General features: G+C 36.4%; 1 long non-coding RNA gene across 1 annotated transcript in view; it reads left to right on the top strand.

Moving 5' to 3' along the window:
• The window catches only part of LOC116184080 (uncharacterized), a 32,108-nt gene extending 16,275 nt beyond the window's left edge, over nt 1-15,833 (top strand). Inside the window, exons 2-3 of the long non-coding RNA XR_004148814.2 lie at nt 1,780-11,425; nt 11,525-15,833. This is a non-coding gene — a long non-coding RNA (uncharacterized LOC116184080). The remainder of the gene's footprint in view (nt 1-1,779; nt 11,426-11,524) is intronic.
• The last annotated feature ends 7,840 nt before the right edge of the window (nt 15,834-23,673 follow it).

Below are 23,673 nucleotides of genomic sequence, written 5' to 3'. Positions count from 1 at the left end.
CATTTTGAATGGCATAGTGAAATGAATATTTTACTATACCATTCAAAATGTAACAACATCTGTAAGAGCAAAAAGGATCCTGCACTATTTTGAATCTAAAATCATTAAAATTCATGCATTTATTGGGGTTTTTTCAGTTTTTTTTTCAAAAACATTTGACCATATCTATTTTATGCTCTTAAATTGATTATTGTAAAACTTAAGTGCTTCAATTACCTGTAGATATTATATTTTCTTTAATTATCGGTGTCATTATTTAAATCTGAAAATGTACCACCACCCATCCGTATCAAGCATTTATCTATAATGTCTGATTTTATATATACATATATAAGCACAATATATAGTCTTATGCACAATATATATTCTTGGCAACACAACTCCATTAGGACTGCAAATTCATAAAAAAGTAAATTAGTTGACTCAGCAGCTGCATTCTTTCTGAATAAAAAGTTCAGGCCAAACAGACTTGATTACGGGACCATTGAAGTTGCACATTGAATCTTGTCTATTCACAAAAATTAGCTGTAACCTTATGCATATCACCACTACTTTTCATTAACCTTGGCTTCCTTTGAAATATTTTATGACTATATTTCAAGATGTGAACTTGATGTTACTCAAAATATTCCATATTTTGGGGGATTTGGTTAACATTTCAGCTTTAGTATATTTAAAAGAAGAAATAATCATGCAATACATCCCTTCCATTTAATAACCATGTGTTAACAATGGATTAAATATGCAAATAGAGACTAAATTTCTCTTATAACTTTGTCTGTTCCTTTTACAAACAGTTTAGGAATCCCTGTTTTTTATTGCTTCATTCTAAAATCAATTGTCCATATTATTTTTAGACATTGTAATGATACTTGAGAAAAAATAACCACCAAAAGTACATTTAAGAAAATATATACACACTGCTCCATTCATGTATATTTGAATCAATGCTTCTATTTAGAAATTAATTTAAAGTAGAATAAAGTTAGTGAATAGATTTCAGTTTCCCATCTGCAAGCATAAAACTTCATATTAATACTTCTTCTGAGTCACAGTTTGATAAAGGTTATATAGGGATGAAACCTTTTTGATACAAGAATAATTTGAGAAACTTCTAACCATGGTTCCTTCTCTCATTTGTAAGGAGCTTAGATAATTTAAAATGCCAAGTGTACATGCACCTTCTCTTTTACTACTATCTGAAATACAGTGAAAAGTTTTTGTTTCATTATTTCTAACCTAGGAGAACTGGAATTTTTTGTCTTTCATTAAATTAATCTCTCTTTTCTATTATAACCCAAAGGTTTGCTTTTCAGATCTGGCACCTAATATCATTTATTCCAAAACTGATGAGTGTTGTCCAATTACCTATTCTTCCACTTGAGCAGTAATTGAGTTCTGTAAGAACTCTTATGCATTGTTTGAATAAGCCTGATGGAGCTCTAAAACATTCCTCAAGGACAGTAACAAGGCCCTGTGTTTGTGAGACCAACGCACAGGTAAAAAGAGAATTATGAGCTACATTTTATCTAAGTACCAGGGACAGCTGGAAAGTAAGGATTTGATTCTCCTTAAACATATTTTGCATCAGTGGAGGTACTTGCAACTTATATATCTAAAGAGAATCAGGGCCTTTGTGTTTGGGAGAGAAAACTCTTCAGAAATTTTCAGGTGAAATCAAATCCCTTCACACCAAACCCATAGCAAGTGAGGTAAAGTGGGACAGGGTATGGTTCATTATGATACTGTGCTGCTAACATTTCTTCCTTTCCCTTCCAGATGGTCAATGTAAACTGCTCTGACAGCCACAGATTTTCTTCTTGCCTGTCAATAGCTACACTGAAAGCTGCAGGACTAAACTGTAGAGAAAGCAACCCTGTCCATTTTCTCTGAAAGGGTTATTGACACAGTTAATTACAAGGGGTTTATAAATAGGAGTTATAAATATGTGATTAAATGTTTCAGGGGCCGTTTTTCATGAAAGCTGGACACGACTTTACTTTGCTCTTGGCTCTAAAATCTAAAATAAAGCTAAAACTGCTTTACTGTCCACTGGTCTTCTGACACCATACACGATGTCCAACAGCATCTGTGCTGTCAGTCAGTCTTACACAGAAATTGTCATCTTTCTTCCACAGTGGATCACTGACCTTTCACTGCATGAAGGGGACTAACATGACAACATACCTTCTATAATTTCTCACAATATATACTTTCTTGCTGCTACAGACATATTGACCTTCTAATCACACAGGCTTGACACTGCTGGCAGTGTGACATAGTCACTACTTTTGTTTCCTATTGCTCCTTTTAAAAACACATTCCTTTCAGGCTTCACATATATATATTTAATCATCCAATTTTTTGATAGGTGGCTCTACATTTATTTCATAAAATAACATATAATCATTTAAACATTAATATTAATAACATTAATATTTATTAATTAATAAAATTGTGATTCTTTCCACCCTTCCCAGATTAGGGGGGGGGGGTGTCTCTGCAGCTGCCCACTGTTTTATGCTGAAAACTGGTGCTGGTGTTGAGATGATGGTTCTTCAGCCTAGGAAAAGGGCAACCTTAAAGGCAAGGTGCATGGAAGAAAAAGCAGTGCTCTCTGCACAAAGCTCTCTCCTGCAAATTTTTTATCTGTATCCCACAAAACATAAGAGAGGAAAAAAATGTATCTTCTGTAACATATAACAGGATGATTAAAAAGGAAAACTACAGAAAAGCTTTCTATCACTTTGAAATTGTATGGATTTTCAGAGTTCCTATTTTGTTCCTTTTTAAAATCTGCAGACTCTTACCAGAAGACTTTCTGAGAAAGGGAATGAGATCATTTGATCTATTTGGCAAAGACATATTATTAAATTATTATGCTCTAGCCATTTACATTATCTCATCTAATGTTTGTTGATTTCTTTCTAGTCCTATTTATTATCTTTAGTGAGACCCTGATTCAGGAGTTTTCATAAACAAATATCAAAATTCCAGCTGCCAGCTGGGCAGCTCATGACCATGACAACCACCGAGGTGCCCCAAAACTTTAACTGGATAATCCTGATACCTGTTTTTCACTTGCCTGAGGAATTTTTTTTTTTCATCTGAAGCCTTTGAAGCCATTCATATTTATGCCAAGTTTTGCTAGAGCCAGCAAAGTTTCCGGATGCCATTGTTTCCATCCAAGCTGCCGCATTCCGAGATAAACAGGAAATGCACGTACGTGTTCTCAAGGATCTGTCATATGTGAGATGTAAGCTGTGTCCTCTTTTCTGGTGTGTAAACATCCCTTATGAAATATAACACTTTATCAGGTTTTATTTTGTTTGAATGGGTTTTCAGAGAAGTTGGAGAGGAAAGCATCTTCCCTGCATTTTCTCAGTCATCAGCTTTTTCTTAAAAAGCTTTATCCTTATTAGAACTAAAGCTTCTTTATTCCTTCACAGCTCTACAGAGGTTTCTTAACATAAGAGACAGTCCTATTTTCAATTTATTATTGTTCCTCTGCTATCTGGGATTGATTTTTCTCTTTTTATAAAGTTTTTTTTCCCATGCAAAGTAATTTTTCAGCATCAGGGGAGCAGTATAGCCAAACATTTTGCTGGTGGGTAATTCCAAGCACAGCAGAAGGCCTTTTTGCTGAACTTGTACACACCATTTTAAAAATGTGCCTTTATTTCTTCCACAATCTTCTTATTGAGTTATTTCAGTACACCTTGTACTTCCTTTTAAGAATACTTATTTGGCTAATAATGACTTCTTTCTAGAGCTATTTATTATCCTTAATGAGACCCTGATTCAGGAGTTTTCATAAATGAATATCAAACTTAAACTAAAATATACTCTAAATTATTTTGAATTCACAGACTAGATATTTATGACTCAAGTCTGCAGTTTTATAATTTCTCATTTAGAAGCTGCCTTTGGTCATTTTATTTTTCACAATCTTCTACCCAGCTGCTAATGTGGATATCAAATTTTGTTGCCTTTTCTTTCCTCTATGCTTCTTTCCTTTGTGCTTTCTTTTACTCCCTCTTCCAACATTAAAAAAAAAAAAAATCTTGGATACATTTAAAAATGTTTTGGATTATTTTATTAGCACCATACCTAGTATTATGAATGTTCCAGTCCTATTGAATAATAATTCCACTTGCTGTTGAATAATAGCAAATACTTGCCTTTGTTCTATTTCCTTCAGCTGTGGATATTTGCACAATAAGATTATTCTGTATCTAACATACTCTGATTTTATTGTATTCTTTTTTTTCCCCTCTGTGTTTTAAAAGATGGAGTCTTTGAGGCATATATGATCTATCCACTTCTAGTTGTCTTTAATAGCATAATTATAGACCTATGATTCATCTAGTTTTGGCACATTAATGAAGTGAACTGCCACATTAAGAAGAGTAGATATTGTTGGGTTATGTTCATTGTAGGCATCCTCCTACTAGAAATAATCTCTATGAGTTTTGATTAGAATTAAAAGGTGGTTCGATTCAGAATTATTCATATTTTTTTGTAACTGTAGAAAAACTATAGCATTACTTCCAATAAATGTACAGAATATTCATAAATATTGATAGTATCTCAAAGTCTGTAAAATATATATGCATGTGTGTGAATGAAACACCTGAAATAAAAAAAGCTGAGTTTTGAATTGCTTGGTTGTTTAGCTCCAACATATTTCTTTACAGATGCAATATAAAATTTTCTAAATTTAGAAGTAAGCCTCACAAAGCTCCTCCTTCACATGTAAAATGCTCTATCATTTGGCTCAAAACCAGTAAGATGTTTTTTTTCAGTGCTGGGGTTTCAGCTCTACTTTCATTACAGACTTCTGAGAGGCAATCCTACATAATTGTCTATGAAGAGACTAAGTAGAAGCAATTAATTCACTAATAATGTCAGCAGTCAGGGTCTTTTAAAATAGATCCCAAACCACCAGAGGAATGAATGCCGAAATCTAATACCCCTTCATCCTAGACTCATAAATTTTCTGTAACAAAAAGTGGAGGACTATTGAATTACTCTGTGGGTCAAACCCAGACCAGCAAGCTAATGCAAATCTGTCATTAAGCACATGACTACCAGCTCTCAGGACTGGGACACTGTAATAGTTTCATTTGGGATGGTAGGTTTGAATAACTTTTTTCAGTTATAAGTTTTTTGTCATCCAATTCTGTGAATAATCTACTTTCTCCTGTAATAGGGCCTTGGTAACTTTCCCACTAAATGTGTGTAAAAACCCAAAAGTAAAAAGATTCATTTTTTGAATACTTCTTCTAAGCTCCACCGTGAAATAACACTATTTACACGTGTAAATTATTATCCAGTGACTAAAAAAACAGGGCTTTACTATGACCTGTATATAGCTTGGAAAGGTTAAAACCTTTCAGGCAGAGTTGTACTACAGTGTACAAATATCTGTTACTGCAAAAGTTATATACACTGCTTGTATATAAGTTTACAATAGAAATTAATTCCACAGAACAGAATTTTTAATAAAAGAGAAATGAGCAAAGAAATATTTTTATAGGACTTGAACGACTAATAAATTACTCTATTAGTATATTCAGAATATTTAGATTGGTTTAGGATTCTGTTAATTTATGGGGGAAAGGGAAAGGGAAAGGGAAAGGGAAAGGGAAAGGGAAAGGGAAAGGGAAAGGGAAAGGGAAAGTCCCGTGAGATAAAGACCAAGGTAAGAAATGAAACCATGGGGGTTTAGGGGTAAATATTATTATCTCAAAGGGAGAGCTAATGATTATTCAGGTAAAGAAGATTTCAAAATTAACAAAATCCTCTGGATGGGATGATAAGGAACCATATGATGGATTATTTAGTATCTAGGGAGACAATTAACCACTCTATCCTCCCTAAATGCACATATGAGGAATTGAGGCATAGAGGGTAAAAGGGTCTATTACCCTTCCTCACACATCAGCTGTCATTTTGGGCTGCCACTGCATCCATCTACCATATTTCACTTTAATGAGTGCACAAAGATGACTGGCACTAACAACTGAACTGAAGCTACAGTGTTCTTGGTAAACAATAAGTGTACTGGAACTGGGCAATATTTGTTTCTGTTTCTAAATAAATATATAGTACTAGCTCTGAGTGTGTTGGTTTTGGTCTGGGTTTTTTTTTCCTCCGTTTTCAGCTCAGTCACCATTTCCTCTGCAAAACAGGTGAAGAAACTCTACTTAATAGGTGGGGAAAGTGATTGACACTGGTGACTAAACCAGTGCAATATGATGTGAGCTGTATTGTAGCAAGAGACAACCTCAAATGCAATGCATCAGAAAGCTGCTTTGTTGGGTTTAGATGCTAAAAGGAATTTAAAAGCTACTAGGAAAAAGCAGCCTAGGGGGCTTTTGTGGCTTTTGCTGCTCCTTTTCCTGTTCATGTCTTTGAAGAGAATTTCACCACCACACACCTGAAGCCATTTCCAGTCTTGTTTCCCTGCTCCCAGAGCTGTGTGTGAGGCAGCTGGGCAGGCAGGGGAAGGGAGGAGCACTTCTCCCACCAGCAGCTCCCTGTCATCTGGAGCCTTGCTACACATCCCTTTTGTGCATCTCAGGAGCTGGATTATGGAAAGGTAAGAGTGATAAAGGGTTGCTTACTTTTGCAAAATATTGGCCATGAATGTTTATAAAGACTCATTTCTACATTCTAAGGTATTTCAGTTCTGAAATGATTGTATGTTTAGTGTTTCCCTCTATTGCTTCAGACCCAGAGCAGATTTATTATTTGAGGTTAAAGTAGCTTAGAAGCAGATAGGATTTGCAAAATGCCACTGGAACAGATTCCTTGGCCATTCAGTATTGAGAGGCTGAAGCACTGATGCTCCTATCTGTCTTCTGAGCGATGAGCTCTTCTTTCTATCCAATGTCTGTTAGAGCTTTTGTACCACCTCCTGCTGTAGTTTGGGATACAAAAGCTTCAGCTGAAACAAAATTAGTCTGAAAATAAAAAAGGAAGAACCGAAATAAAACAGGACAGAAGATTTTTATTCCGCTCTAGGTGGCATCAAATGTTTAAGCTTGAACAATGTACTTAAAGAAGGGTTCGTAGAGACTGGTTAGAAATATTTATTATTCTCATTAGAAATAAAATACTCAGATACTGAACAAGGACAACCACCAGCTACCTTGAATGGACTGCAAATACCTGCCTAAATAATTCTTCAAATCCAGCTAATATAAAAATACCCATTCTGTAGCAGGAGAAAATGCTTACACCTGCTTATTTGACACCTACAAGTGTCTGAGAATTTCATTTCTAGTTCTTGGTCTCTCTGGCTGCAAGTTAAAAACAGCCCAGCAAACAAGGACATGACAAAATAGGAGCATTCAGCCTGTGTGGTGTAGAATAATGAAAGTAATTTAGATACATCTGAGATAAGACTACATTAACTGCATTAGTGAAGCCTTTTCTCCCATAACATAATCTGCTAATGGGTGCTCTGTAACTGACAGAATAAAACTTCTTGTCAATTTTATTTTTGCACATACATATTTTCTCTAACAATATGTTCTTTTCTTTGTGAATTTATGTATTACATCACAGCCTGCACTCTTAATGCTCCCTTATGAAAATTCAGACTATTCACATGCATTTTATCTGTGCTCTTTTACCATGCATATTCAGAGAGCTCTTGCATACATAGTTCTACAACCTGCTTTGCGACAATCGGTGTTCCTCTGGCAGGAGAAAACCTGAGATTTGTAGATGTAAATTATGAGGATATCTGACTATTGGAAGGAGATGAAACAATGCCATAGCTTTGCCTGCCTTGGACCTAGGTTGGCTGAAAGGCCAGGAACCTATATCATGTCCAATGTGTTAAACCTCTGGCTACACTCTAAAGCAATGTCTGAAAAGAGTAATGGCTGTAAATCTGCTTGGAATCAGGGAGTCAAGATCCCCTGAGTTAAAGCAAGAAACTGTATTTGCAGCAAAGAAAGATGGGGAGAAGAGTCAATCTGGGAACAGGCTGAGGGGTGCTACCTCTTTACAATCACTGAAGATCTGCCCTCAAGCTCCTCAAATACTATGAATTCTTTGACAGAAATCATTGAAGACCAGCTCCTCACATTCCCCACTGTGCTTCATCTTAGGGCTTTGGAAAAGACTGGCAGATGATTATAAAAATAGCAGGCTGGATAATTCTTAAAAGTTCTTCTGCCTCTATCAATGATACTTCACTGTAAAGGCAGCATTGGCAATTCCAGTAAATCACTTTAACAGGAATTATCTGTAATACCCTTCTCATACCTCTTCTTGACCCTTAGGACATGTATGCCCATTGTAATAAAAAAGAGTGATGCAACCAGCAAAGTCTTAGAAATATTAGCCAAAATTGGGATGTGCCAATTAGCTCTTCCTATAACATGTTTGCAACACAACTGGTGTGAGGCATGCCCTAAAAAACAGCCTAAGATGCTGTGCATCAAGGAAATGCCTTTGGGAAAGATCTGCAGCTGTGAGCAGTAATTGGTAAAGTGCTATCATCAAAGCCCACATGGTCACATATGCAGAGGGAGATTCATGGCACATCAAGTGTAAAATGAAAGCTGTGATATAGCAAACATGAAGCCAAAGAAATATTGGTCAATATGCTGAGGCTGCTGGCTGAAGCAGTCCCCAAACTGTGTGTAACTTTGAAAATAACAGGAGAAAACTGGAAACACAACCCCCAAACAGTTGTTCTAGTTAGTGGAAAAAGCTGATGTACAGAAATATCCCACAGAAATGAGGTGCAGATGCTGGATCATTATCAGTGAGTAATATCACAGTGTCAGTGCTCTCACAAGCATGAAAGTGATATACATCATCACTAATCCCTATGGATTTAGTATGTCACATGGTCAGACTACATTCCTCCATCTCCATCAGGCAAAGGCTGTGGACACTAAACAATAAAACTGATGTCCTTCAGTCACAGTGAATGGATGAATGAGGAACACAGATCAGTACCATCATGGAGTATAATGGTGGATTAGTAGGCTAAGACACATGAAATATGTCCTGGTATAAAATATTAAACTAATTATGAAGAGTGGTTCTGCACAGCCAACACCAGATGCTTTGATTCTGGCTACTAATCTGTTTGAAACACAAGGCTATGTCACATATAAGTGTGGTCCTGCACACTGGCAAGGTGCCCAGAGACTGTGAACCTGTGATAGAGTGGCGAGAGTGAGAATTTCTCACTCTTTTTTTTTTATCTTGCTTTAAATGGTAGCAAGATAGCTCCCTCCCTCTTAATTTATTCTGCTACATGTTGAACAAAATTAAGGGTGTGTCCCTAAAAGAAAAGAGTTCTTTAGATTTTTGGAAAGAAAGAAAAATATAATCCAATCAGCCTGTCCACTGGCATTTCAAGCACCTTTCTCTCCATCAGCAGAGAGGGAGATAAATTGGGAACATGGGTGGAGATCCCAGAGTGGCTACAGGTAGGACACCTTTTTCCTTTGTAGTTCCTTTGCTAAGGTAAGGAATGAGGAATAACTGTCCTGAAAATTTCTGCTTCAGTGATACTGAGTGGAGTTTTCCAGCCTGTGTATTCTCTTGGTCAGGGAATGAATACTTGGTAATTTTTGTATTTAGGAATAAATCAGCATGATGTGACTTTTGGAAACAACCCAGAGAGAACAAAAGAATCCAGTTACTTCAAAGTTCAGAAGCTTTGATTCATAATGGTTACCCTTGGTGATATATGATATCATGCATATTTAAGGTTGCCTGGTCAAATCAGCAAATTTGCATGGTTTTGTAGGCAAAAGCTGGAATATCATTATTAATATCACTTAAATGATTTTAGATGCTCAGCTGTAGTGATAAGAGGTGAAAACTTCTCAAGTGATTTATTCTTTTCACCTCTTGTTCCAAGACTACACTCTGCAGGAAATCATCCACCACTGCCCAGAAATAAAGCAATAGTTTTATCTTCATAGATTCAAGTGAAAGCACAGTGAGAGCAATACTGGATCATATTCCAGGAAGGCTCATGCTTTGATAAGATCTAGCTTCCAGAATGATTAAAAAAATATTGCATTGGTATTAGAATGCATCATCTTTCTTTCTTTTTATCCCTTTTCCTTAGCTACTTCTCCAATTTTTATATTTTAGTTTTCTTGTCTCCTGGATTATATACAGATAGAACTAAGACAGAAGACTGAATTTCTGCCTGTGATATATTAACAGATGAAGTGGTGCATTTTAGTGCATTTAATGTGTTGGAATGCCTGGGGTTCACCCTTTTGCAGGTGACAGAACGGAGATTATACATTATGTTTTGATGATTTACTTGAAAAGCAGCTTGGCTTTGTATTTGGGTGAATGTCAACCTTTCTATGTCACCTTGATAGTTCTTTATGCTTGTGTGGTATGCAACCAGAGGAACAAAGAAATGGAGAGATTTGACCTATATCTCTGAAAAGTGACTGAACCTACAACCTTATGACTCTGTCCTAGAGGATTTCTTCCACTAACTAGCTTCAATCCAATTAAAAACAAAAACAAAAAAAAAAAAAAAAAAAAAAGAGGACTCTACAATTTGTTTGAATTAAGCTCATTGTCTGATTAGAAGCTCTGACTAAGCAGTTGTAGGAATACAGTGTGTATTTAAGTGAGAAAGCTCTCTCTGGTTGATTAATCAAGGGAAAGTTTCATGGTTCAACTACTCTGCACTGGTTTTGCTGTGATTTGCAAAGAGAGGAAATCACAGAAGAGTTGTTTTTTTCAGAAGGGTTGTGTTTTTTTTTTTTCATCTAAAGAACATGCCCACTACATTGTACTGCAATTTTATTTAATTTTTATTTGACCACCATTCATCACCTTTTACTCTCAGGTCACACCACGACAAGAGTTGTAATTCCAACAGCACATTTCCTGTTAAGTTTGCTGTGATGCATTGATGAGGCCTATCTTTCTTTTGGAGGAGTGCAACTGTATGGGATCTTCTCTATGTTATCTATCAGCACTTTGGTTTCATTTTAAGGTGTGAGGGGTATTAAAGTTTTCAGAGTAAATTTTGATAGAGGCTTCTAGTCTCCATTTTTCATTCCCTTTTTGTAATTTCATGACGCTCCAAATTTTTCTCCAGTGCTTTAATATAACTGTGTGATAGCCTCAACCATTTCTCTTGATATTCCCCAAACTACAAGGAAGGCTTCCCTACATTTGTTTCACTTCCACACATTTTATTTTTCTTCTCTTTGAATGCTATTATTTATTGCCAGCCATAACATTTAAAATGTGTAATCCCTTTAAAACTACTGTATTTTACACAACCTCTCTGGTGATCTGAGTGGTCTGGTACTCACCAGTTTTTTCAGGTTTAGGTTGCAGGGTTTGTTGGAAGAGCAGGAAGTCTGTGTGTGTCTGAGATGGAAAAGGCAAGACAGCAGGCCAGGTGAGTTGTTTTAGAGGAGCAGATTCTTGATTTATTCCTTGTGCCTAGGTATGACAACCCTGGCAAAAGTCAATGATCACATCCAGCTTTTTTCCTCAGGATCTCATCCCAGCCAGTGCTCAGGGTAGAACTGTTTTTCGGGTTAATCAGGGTGAGAAGGACATTTTGCATCCTGGGACCTGTGCTGAGATCTTACTGGGGAATTTTGTAATGAGGCAAGAGATTGCAGTGAAGGGAAGGACGATCTGACAATGAAAGCAGCTGGATCTTTTTGAGAAACTGGAGTTTATTCCTATCTATGACATGGAATGCTATTTTGTGCTATAAAATAATTCTGACCTGACTTTTCTCACTTGTAAACAAGGTTCTTTATTTCCCTGGTGTCTTATTTGCAAAAGTGTTGTCATATTTTAGAAACTGTATTCTCCAATTAAGTATTCCCACTAAAGCCATGAGCCACTCACCCCTCCTGGGCTGAGATGAGGACAGGTTGCTGAAAACAGCAGTGAGATAAGAAAATGAACATGAACAACAAGCAACTTTAGTAACAAAAGTGTACAAAATGGTGCACAGGCCAAAATGTTCACCATGGAGCCCATGACCCAGCTGCAGCCTCTCCAACAGCAAGAGAATTTCCTTTGGAAAGACTCCCTTCCCCACACCCCTGGCAGTGATGTGAGCTGGTATAGAATGACCTCCAGGTCCTACCTGGCCTGGGACAAGTGTTTATAAATCAGAATTAAAACTGTAGTCAATAAATCCATAAACATAAAAAGTGCTGTCTAACATTAGGAATGCTGAAAAATCCGTTTCTAACCACCTCTCAGACTTCACATGCAAAATCACTTGATGCTTTTGACCTTAAACTCCCTGTGATGCAGAAACCCTCTTTAAAATTTATATAATAATGAATACATCCCCATCATTTTAGAGGGGTGAAAGGTTGGGAAATAAATTGGTATTTGGGAAGCTGTCATATAGTAGAAATATGTGAATTAAGTTTCTGTTTTTAGAACAGTGTTTTAAGAGTGTTCCTCTAATAATATCTGGAACTGCACATAAAAAATCAAGAGGAATAACAAATGGAGAAGCTTTTCATAAATTAATTCCATCCAAGCTGTGCATTGCACGAGGAGTTAGGGGATTCATCAGCTTTTCATGCTTGTGATATTATGTATAAAGAGTACCATAAGCAGGAGGACTAAATTTCAATGGCTCACATGTGGTTGTCAAATAATTTGCAGTGTAAGCCAATAATACTTTTAACATTGTTCTATGGGTGTGTATATATGCATTCATGCCTATGTATATATATTGACAGATGCCGTTACAAATCATATTCATTGATCAGTTAATAAATTTTTTGGACTCTAAAACACTGTTACATGTTTCAGAGACATCTTGATATTTTCAAGCTTTCGCTTTTGCTGCATTTGGATCTTTCTTCCTATTTATTTTTGGCTTTAATCACATAGTTGATAGTAGAGTTTCATCTGTAATGTAATTTACATCAATTGTGCAAAATTGTTGTCAAATGACCTTGCTAATATGGCAAATCACATATAAGAGAGGGTATTTAAATGAGATCTAAATGTTTAAATAGCTTAAAATCTTCGGATTAATAACATTCAAAATGTTGACTGTGCTACTTGAGCCTTATAACCTTTCTCAAATGGATCCCTAGTTAATTATCTCCAAACCCAGCCTTTTAAAACATTATTCTGTGTCTAGAGATTGATATTTAACTTTTTTCTATTAATCATATTTAGTTTTAAGATTTGGAAAGGTAGTCCTCTAAGGTTCAGCTGACATTTAGACAATTATGTTGAGACTTAGCATTGATATATTTTGGTTGCTTAACCCTTCTTGTCAGCAGTTTTGTATTTTATGCAGACCTTGCTGGTGTGACACTGGCATTTATAGAAGAGTGAATTAATTTTAATAAAACAATTCCTGTCCATGTAGTTATAGCTGTTATGACTATTATCCAAAAACAAAGCAGTATGAAGCTATAATCAATCTATAGGAAACAGTTTCATATTAAGATATATTATTATCCCTGGTGAAAGCTGATGCTGATACTTTTTAAACTGTAGGCCTTTTTTTACAGGCCTTTTATTTTAACCATTATATGTGCTTCCCAATAAAAAAAAAAAAAAACAAAACAAAAAAGGAGAAAAAATCCAACACCACCAAAAGAAAACCATAAAAACCAACCCAATCCTAAGTCAAAACCTTATTTTTCAGTGGTTAAAACTTGATAGGTTTTTATGAAAACTGTATAGGTTACTCCATGATTCTGTCTGTTGAAGGCTACAGGGGAAAAAAATCTTCATGCTATGGATTAAGGAAACTAAGGGTGTTTAATCTATAGCAAGGTCTCTGTCTTTCTGCTGTTTATTACTTCTTCCAGAATTGAAGAGCTCTTATTCTAGCTGCATCCTAACTGACTGTTTCTCAAAGGAATACCTTTTAGGGATTGTGGGAAGATAATGTCAAATATGACCAGCAATATGGTATCTGGATTTTGGTATCCCTAATCAAGCTGGTATTTGATTGTAAGGCTGGAGTGTTGAGTCTGTCAATGTGTCACTGCCATTTAGACAGCAATCCATGTCCCTTCTCTATTTCTAGGCAGTAGAAGAAATATTTCATGGATGTGTCATGCACTACAACTAAACTGGCATAAAATAAAGTAGAAATAGTAAAATGAAAGTTGTCAATAACATGGTGATAGTGAATTACTTGCTTGGTGTAAACACAAATTTCAATTCATCAATTCTACTTTTTTTTTTTTAAGAGGTCAGAAATTAACTGAAAAATGCTTGTTTACATTTAAAGCTATTCTAAGATTACTTAACATTTTAATGCCTCTGAAGTTTTGAAAATAATAATCAGTAGATAACATACAGAACATGTTAATTATCTTCCTAAAGTTACTTACTTTTCCAAACATAGTCCTCTGAATTTTTGAATTATGGCATCTGAAGGTCATTTATGAACAATTCATATGACAATTCAGAGCTAGTAAATAGCCCAGTGTACTATGAATTACCACCTGCTCCCTTTTTGTAAGAAAGCATCTTTCAATATCCATCTCACACTACTGTTTATCCCATTTCAGACTGATGTCTACTTTGGGCAGGAAAACCTTAAAAAGAGGGTTTGATAATTAGTATCTAATTTGTGTTCTGCTCTCAGAAGTTTTTTCCTCAATGCTCTTGATGTCTAATCTGCTTTTTTCATAAACATTTCTGTAAGTACCATCCCCAGGTACCATCTTCGTCTAGGGCAGAGGGCAGAACAATCTATTTCAGTCATAGTATCCTGATTTTGGTGGGATAGAGTTAATTTTCTCCAGGGTAGCTGGTGAGTGCTGAGTTTTGGATTTAATATTAGACCAATGTTGGAAACACAGGGATCTTTTGGTGCTGAACAGTATTTACCTTCAGTCAAGGACTGTTCAGTGTTTCATGCTCCTCCTGTGAGAAGGGGCACAAGAACCTGGGAGGGAGCATGGCCAGGACAGCTGACCTGAACTGGCCAAAGGAAAATTCCATAAAATATCATGCCCAGTATGCAAACTGGATGGAGTTGGCTGGAAGGTGTGATTGCCCAGGGATGTAGCATCAGTCATTGGGTGGTGAAGAGGTTGAGCATCACTTCTCTCTTGAGTGTTATCTCTGATTCCCTTTATTTTTATTCCCTATTATTTTTATACCTTATTTTGTTTCAATTTTGAAACAGTTCTTATCTCAATGCAAAAGGTTTGCTTTTTTCCTTCAGTTCTCTTCCCGGCTGGTGGGGTGAGGGGGCTGTTTGAACAAGTGGCCATGTGGGGCTTAGCTAATGGCTAGGGTTAAACCATGACAGAAAGGAAGGACCAGATGAAATCCTGTCCTCCTCCTAGAGGACTTGTGTGAGAGCACAGGTTGATATAAAGCTCAGTGGGCCCAGAGGGAAACCCTACAATGCATCCAACAGAGTGAAATGTGTGCATGAATGTTGGAACTCAAAATGTCCCTCAAACATTTTTGGAGGTTCTGGGTCCAGGTCAGAAGCATTTGAGACCCTGGCAGGCAGCTGGAAACAGCTGTGATTTTGGATTTGAACCATGGAATGATTTACTAACCTTGCAGGAAGAACAAGAAGTCACAAAATTTTAGATATTATAGTAGAAGTAGTTACAAAGTAAAGGGAAGGATTTTTAAGTCCTGTAGAGGGGGGTTTTAGTTTTCTACATGGGGATCAGAAGTTTTAAGATGGAGGGATGTGGGCCTGTCCTGTCCTCCTTCTTTCTTCTTCCTTACCTCCATGTTCTTGGTGATGTTGGCACTCACAGATTGGTTTAGAGAAGAAAGGCGCCATTTAATATAGGTAGTAGGTATTGGGGAAAAACTGTAAACATGTAACATGTAATGTACCATATAAAAGACAGCAGCAGCCCTGGGTGGGGAGAAAAGAAGCAGTGGGGAGTCAGAGAGGATGTCAGGGTGTGTGTGTGCCTCTGCCTGATCTGAGAGCAAACCACAGCAGCCCCAGAAGAAAATCTTTTAGATAACTTGCAATAAACTACCTTGAGACTGCACAACAGAGACTGCTGAGCCTTTCTTTGGAAGCACGGGTTGGAGGAGAGACTTTTCCACCACACGGAGCCACCCCTGACCTAGGGTGGGCTCTGGCATATAAAGAGTGGGGGGTTTGCTGCAGCTGCTACTGCTGGTGGGAAGCCTGAGCTGGGCTGAGTAGGACATGCTCATCTCAGTGATAACGTTGTCTTTCACTCAGCCTAGAACCTTCCACTCCTGACAGAAGAACACTATTTATACTGCCAGTTCTTTTCCCTGCTGGTGCCCAGCACAGCAGCCAGACTCAGCTGTGCCTGTCCTCTCCTCCTTCACCTCTTCTCCAGGTGGGCAGGGAGAGGATAAAGTGAAAGGGTGGGTGGGTGTGTGAAGGGAGGCTGCTCCACGGATGGGACTGCTGCCCCCATGGAGAGAACACGTGTGTGTGTGCAGGCTGCAGCCTCCCACAAGGACAGGAGGGGGGATGCTGAAATCTTTATTCAGTTCCTACAGGCACTGCTCCCAGGCTGTCTTTTTTAGGGGAAATATTTAGAATAGCTGATGCTTCTGTGACTTAAAGTCTGATGTGAGTTGGGATTCAGAGTTGTGAGAGTACGCCGGGTTGTGTTCAGGGGCACCAGAGAAGAACCTGGCCTTTTGTTTATGTTGCTCACACAATTCAGTAGTTAGTATGTACTGTGCTATATATATTGTGTTGATATATACTTTTGAAAATAGTAAATTCCTGAATTTATGCAACAGCTAGTCAAACAATAAAGGATGTAGAGAGCTGAAATATAGAATAGGTGCCAGGATTACTCATCCTCCTCCCACTCTCTGTTGGTAATACTTTCCCTTAAAAGTAGAAGGCAATGGTAAATTTTAATGACTTTTTCCTTCCAAGTTTCTATTTTTAGATTTATAGGTAGAAGGGGCTAGCAAATATTTTTAAGTTTTATTGCTCACAGAAAGTTCCAAATGAACAGTCCTTGAGAATAAAACCTCTATCTCTGGCAGGACACAGGAAAGGCAGAGTGTGTATAAGCTTTAGGCCTCTGTGACATGCTTCGGCGCTGGAAGTGTTCCCGTTGTGTGACCTTTCAGCTGAGACTGCCCATCACAGTATCAATTAATGTTAACAGTTTTATGGTGTGGGTTCTTGCACTTTGAGAACTATGCTAAGACCATTTATTAACCTTATCTGATGTTCAGAATAGTCAAATGAACTGGTTTTTGTTGCTTTTAGTGCTCACTAATCCACTCAATCACTCAGTCCTTCAGCATCAAAAATGACCTTTATTTCTACAGACTGAGAACTAATTCTTGTGCTGTATTAATGCATTTTTATTCACCATATTCAAATAATATGTACAAGATTGATAGATGGTCATGTTTGTGAGATTCTACATTTCTAAATTTCCAGATTGTTTGATTCTCCCTTTCTGTACCACTCTGAACTGCATGACGCATGTACTTTGTTTGTACATGGTGAAATGCAAAGAAGGTTGGCTGCAGCTACTCAAACAATTCCATCTGAGCTTGTTTTAAGTCAGTGATTACTATTTTAATGGAAATTTGGTGAGGAAAAAAAAAATCTTCTGCTTTCACCTGAGCTGAGTGAATATTTTGTGAGAAAAGGTTTCTATCAAAATCTGATTTTATTTTTTTTAAGTTTTACTTTGATTTCTTTGTATGAATTTTCAGATGACCTTTACTGAGAATGGTTTTTGCTTTTACTTTCATTTCCTTCAACCTTTTGTGCTATGCAAACCAAATTTATAGGTAGTGACCCACCTGCCCAGTCAGCATTAGAAATTCCTCATGGGACATGCTGTACAATCATGTAGGGAAAACCTATTACAGCTAGCAAGGACTGGTACTCAAAGATAAAACAAGTCTACAAGTGTGACAAACTATGAGAGGGAAAGCATGGAAAGCCATAGTGAAAACGTAGTGTTACAAGCTCAGATTAATAGCTTTGAATAATTTAAATGTATTGGGTTTGTTCATGTGTCTGACTTTGTTGTGATTAATGCTCAGGTCTAGAGCTACAAATAACATTCCCCTGTGCTCCACAGGAGGCTTCTTCATCTTCAGTTTTGGAGGGCATGTGCTAACCACTGCATAATTTCTAAGGGGGTGCTGCTTGATCTAGTGACTTGGCCACACTTGTGGCATTGAGGTCCATCTGCTATGCAGGGAGCACAGGAAAGGAGGCAGGGGCCAGATGTCACCTGCTAAAGACCTTGTCTCACTGTGGATGGCAGCTCTGGAATGCAGAGCTGAGAACACTCTTTGCATCACTAAAGGGTAACAGGAGAACAGTGTGATCTTCCTATAGCTCATATTGCATCCTGACTTTTGGGAGGATGCTGAGCAGGTCACAGTGTTAACAGCTTTCCTTTCTTTTTCTTTTTTTTTTTTTTTTTCCCTTGGTTTTTTTTTTTTTCTTTTTTTCTCAAGTGGTTTATTTCAAAATCATAAAGGAAACAGTGAAAGTTACCAATTATGCATGTTGTTTAACAAGTATCTGAATCAGTTTCTAAGTCCTTGGCCTTGGAGATGATGTATACCTTTGTAAGTACATAATTTGAATAACAGGTATGAATTGCTTCTAGATTTGCTAGAAATAGAAATAATTTCCTCAGGTTCTGAGCTCCATATAATTTGTAATAATTAACCTTATAACCATAACATGTTAAGTAAGAGTACATTCATAACTGAGAAACTTTTCTTCATGGTGTCCAAGTTCTTTACACAATCTAGGCTAAACTTGTGACATGCTCAGATAAAAGGATGAAAAAAACTACCAGCCCCAAACAAAAACAACCCTCTTATCCTGATCAACAGCTCACAAGAACAGATGTCTTTCCTGTTACATTTTTCATGCTGTTTTGCCATAGCCAGAAACAGTGTCTCTGCCTTCTTTAGAGGTTTATATTTCTCCTGAGTCTGAGTTACTCAATCAGAAAGGTGAATATCCATTTTCTAAATCCTGTGAGCCAAAAACATGCTGTGCACCTTTATGCTTTGTGCTCTAGCCATAAGAATTTCCCAAAGGCAAGTCAAATGGTGGGAAAAATTAGAGAAGAGAATGGACAGCAGTTTTCTTCCCTAAGCTACAGCCTGTTGGATGTCTCACAGCCAGAAGCTTGGCACTACTGCAATGTATTGCTAACAGCTGGATTTTAGATTGTTATTTTGGAAATTATCTTCATAATTAATTTTCCATCCTAAACACATTTGGTTTAATCATTATGGGGCAGGTTCATTATTCAATAATCCAGATTGCTAGACCAAGAAGATGAGGCAACTATGCAAAGCTTTAGGCAGTAATATGGTATTTTTAAATAGTGTAAATCTTTGGAAATACTGTTCATGGTAGACAAAACTATTAAAGTCTTAAGCACAACTCTTCCTATAAACAGTTAAAAATTAAAAAAAGAATCTACATCCAAAAATCCAGCAGTCCTATGTGATTAATTTTATAGCACTTTTTAAAATTAGGTCTTCTAGCTAACCAAGCATTTTAGTGTAAGAGCTGAGTCTTTAAAAAAATAATATAATTTATATGACTTCACTTTCTGATTTTCAAACTCTATGTCAAAGTGCAACTAACTGTGCTTGTCCTTTGGTAACTGCTCCTATTTTGCTGGTACCATGATACATATAAATTTTTTTAATACCTGAGATGGCTTCTCCATTCTCTGAATATTTTTGGTCAAGTAATTATTCTATTTACTTTAGGAATGAGGGAAGGAGTAGAGAAAAGAGGATCAAGTTGCCAACTCTTTAGCTACTTTTGCTGCCACTCATATATTTTATATATATTTTAGGTAATTTAATACTTTGTTGATTGTTTGGTTGGTTGTTGGTTTTTTGTTTAATACTGCTGACATATACTGAGTGTTTTACTGTTCTATGCCAGCATGGTCCTTTCTTAAAATGATGGCAGGTTGATAAGAGATTTTGATAATTCTGCCTACTCCTAAATATCTATATCCCCTTCTTTTAGAATTGCACATATTTTATTTGGATTCAATGCTTTTAGGAAAGTTTCAAATTAGAAATAAATGATAAAAATGCTCTCTGTATAATTACCCAACCTTATTATAATTGCAAAACACAAAATAAGTGCAAGTTATTTAAAACCCTTGCTAGTTATAGACTATAAAATGTGGAGTTAGTCTGAAATTAAATGGAAAACTATGTTAGCTCTAGTAAAATGTTGTTCTGTGTGTTTTATGTGATACGCATTTCTATTGGGAAAACAGACTGCCCTTTACTCCTCTAGTGCTTATAGGACATGTGATTCCACACTATGGTGGATTATCTCTCCCTCTGCTTTGCTTGTTCTCATAGAAAAAGTATCATACAGCATTGGCATTAGAACAAAATTCATTATTACAAAAAAGAAAAATACTGAAGTTCTACATGCCTGAACTCTGTTGAAATTGGTGAAAATACCAAGGTATAAATTTAGCTTGGGTGATATGTAGAAGAAACATTAATTATGAGGAAACCAAGAGAAAAATGTCTTGATCACTGTTATTTTTTTCAAACGTGTTTAACAAATTAACATAGACTGGCTTTTGCAACCATTATTGCAAAGTACCAGATTTATGTCTATTATGGATGAGTCAACAATAGAAATAAATTGCTAATGGATTATGCTTCAGTTCTGTTTGTCATAATCTTTTAACCTTACTCAAAAATACTTGCACTCAGAATGGCTGTTCTTCATTTTAACATGATTTAATCAAAAAAGTAAATTGTAGTGAAAGGCTGAGAACGAGATAGTCATATTTGGGTGATCACACATAGCTCATTTGCATTTTCTAGTTATGCTACTTCAGTGCTACTCTTAGAATTTTTTTCTGTGTGATTATGGGAATATAAAAAAACCCCAATCATTTCTTCTTTGAACATTTTCATTGCTGTTAACAGTAATTAATCCTTTAGTGTCTTTAGATGTCACTAAACATCTGTATTTGGCAAGTCTTCTGTTTAAGTAGAACCACTCTATAAAATATATAATTCATCCACCATTTCAGCTACTGTTGACTTCCTAATCAAGTCACTCAAAATAATTATTTTCATTTGTCTCTTTCTCTAAAGTTCTGCTGTTTGACTTCTTGGTCAAAACTAGGTTTTAGCCTTGAAAATAGAAAAGGCTACACTGCTTTATATAGTTTTTTCTTGAATCCCTCCCTAGGAACACTCAAGGCAGATAAAGGTAGATGTTCATATTTCTTAATATCAGACCAGACGTGTTTCATCCAGTTTTGTTGATTAACATTTTCCCCAAAACAGTCCTTATGGAAAATGATGATTTAGCAAAAGTAAAAAAATTCAAAGAAATATACACATTTTGGAAGAGTTTTTGTCATATATTTTTAACAAAATTAAGGGCAAAACACTCAATTTTAACTTTTTCAGAATGGATTTTTTTTTTCATGAAAGAACACTTGTTTGTAATTACTTTCATTCTACAACAGTTTTAAAATGCTCTACAAATATCTGTGAAGTCTGTATCACAAAAAAAATGTGCTGTTGGTTTTATGAGAAGTATAACATCAGAATTAAGCACTGAACTAATCTTATTCTTACTTTTTAAATAAGATGGTTTTATTTTTCTTCTGAGTGGGTAGTAAACATCCCAAAGTCGAACATTTGTCAAACTGATAATTGGATTCCAAGACAGCATGGTAAAATTTACTTTTATGAAGATAGCTGACTTAGAGCAATTCCAAATTGGAGGATTCTGCCTGCAAAATTGATGGTATCTGTCAAGGGCAAGCATTTTGCCATTTGTGGAAAGCAGTTGTCCAGGTCACTTCATAGTTCAAGAGGGCAAAGCAAAAATGCAAGCCAGTGGGAGTAAAAGGATATTGAGGATCAGGAAAAATACTGTCCCAAGCATATTGAGTAATTTTCTAACAAGAATCTCCCCACACGTAAACATTTCAGTGAGGGACATGGCTTGTTTTATGTAGAGCTTAGCACTTGTTTGCTAAATGCCACTTGATTGCTAAATGCTGTGGACAAATTAGTAGCATGCTTGAGAGAAGAAAATAATTAGGATTCCCATTGCTGTGTTCATGGAGGTCTTAAAGTGAAGCATGCAAGTCCTTATAATCATAGCACACTTTTCTGCACTCATTTCTGCTTTGGCATTTTCTTGTATCCCAGTGTTCTACGCAATCATCTACACTTTCAGCTCATTCTTTTCAGGGATACAGCTTCCTCTTTTACATCTCTGATTTCCATATAAGTTAAGAGAACTTAGCATCTGTCAGGATGAAGACATGATAGTTTTCCTGCTTTTTATGCAGACAACAAATGCTGACATCCAGTGGGGTAATTCTGTGTTGTTCTTTCACTGAATGCTGGGATGGAGCCCTGTGGGATCCCCTTAATTTGGAGGTGAGATACTGACTAAGAGAAATTACATCTTCTGGAAGATTTTGGTTGCTAAGTTATTTTAAGCATAAAAGTTCCTTCTCCTTTTCCAGTAGGAAAAGTACATAATGGTTAATTAGGCCCTCAGGGATCAATTTTCAAAACAGTGTGCAGGAAGTGTGAGCACAAATCTTATTTGTTAATGGGCTTTGTGAACATACCTCCTGTGATTTTTCAAAATTTAGAATGACAAAACAGCAACCTCATTGGAGAAGCAGGTTTAAATATATAGCATATGATGTCTTTTTCTTGGGGGCATTAGGCAGATGACATACATTAAGGCCACAGAGTGTTTTTGTGGTCATTATGCTTTATTTCCTCAAACCTTCACACAGAACAAAATACTCAATCTCTGCAGGTCCATTGATGAAATCAATCCCAAAGTTCTTAGCTACCTCCTCTTTACTTAAAGGAGGAAAAGCAACAGAGGACTAATTTTGGTGAGGAAAAACAATATTAAAAAATAAAATAAACCTTATTAAACACTTAGTTGTAAAGATTATGCAGGAATGAAATAACAAGACAGCTTATGGAAAGACTCCATAGTAATATTGCATCTAATTCTCTATTTAAACTGTTGGGAAAAGGTTCCTTTCTCTTGCACAGGAAAATGTAATAAATGCATATTATTTTTTTAATAACATCAAACAGAAGGGGATAAATGTGATTCATGAAGTATGTGAATATTATGGTATGATAATGGAATTGATTATTATCATTTACAGTAATACTGAATGTTATGACTACAAGAAAGAATTTAGAGGTAGGTGGATGTGTTTGGAGACAGGGTGAAGTTGACTCAGGGGACACACAGCTGTAAACTGAACACATTTGTTCAGTTTGGGTAATTTGTTCGGGTGTGCTCAGGCAGTTTTCTGCTGTGGTACCTCATTTCTGGCCTGGTCCGTAGGCAGATCACCTCAGGTTTATTAGCACCTTCACATTTTATAAGGTTTTAAAAGTTAAGTGAGGATCTGGATCCATGTGACTGGATACTGACAACACACCTGTGCATCGAGATTAGACACATCAAAACCTGTAAGTGTTGCATATCCAGCCTATATCTTTATTAACTAAACACTATATACATATATCTGTCCTAACAAGTGTAGAAATCAAAAAGGTAAAAAGACTCAAAGTAAAAAATTACATTTAAAATACTTAAGATTGCATTGTGTCCAAAAGACAGTACATACACTAAAGTTCTTACAATTTAAATAG

This window comes from Lonchura striata, chromosome 1 (assembly GCF_050655825.1).
Source record: "Lonchura striata isolate lonStrDom1 chromosome 1, ASM5065582v1, whole genome shotgun sequence".
Taxonomy (NCBI): Eukaryota; Metazoa; Chordata; class Aves; order Passeriformes; family Estrildidae; genus Lonchura; species Lonchura striata.
This window is presented reverse-complemented; position numbering and strand designations above follow the sequence as displayed.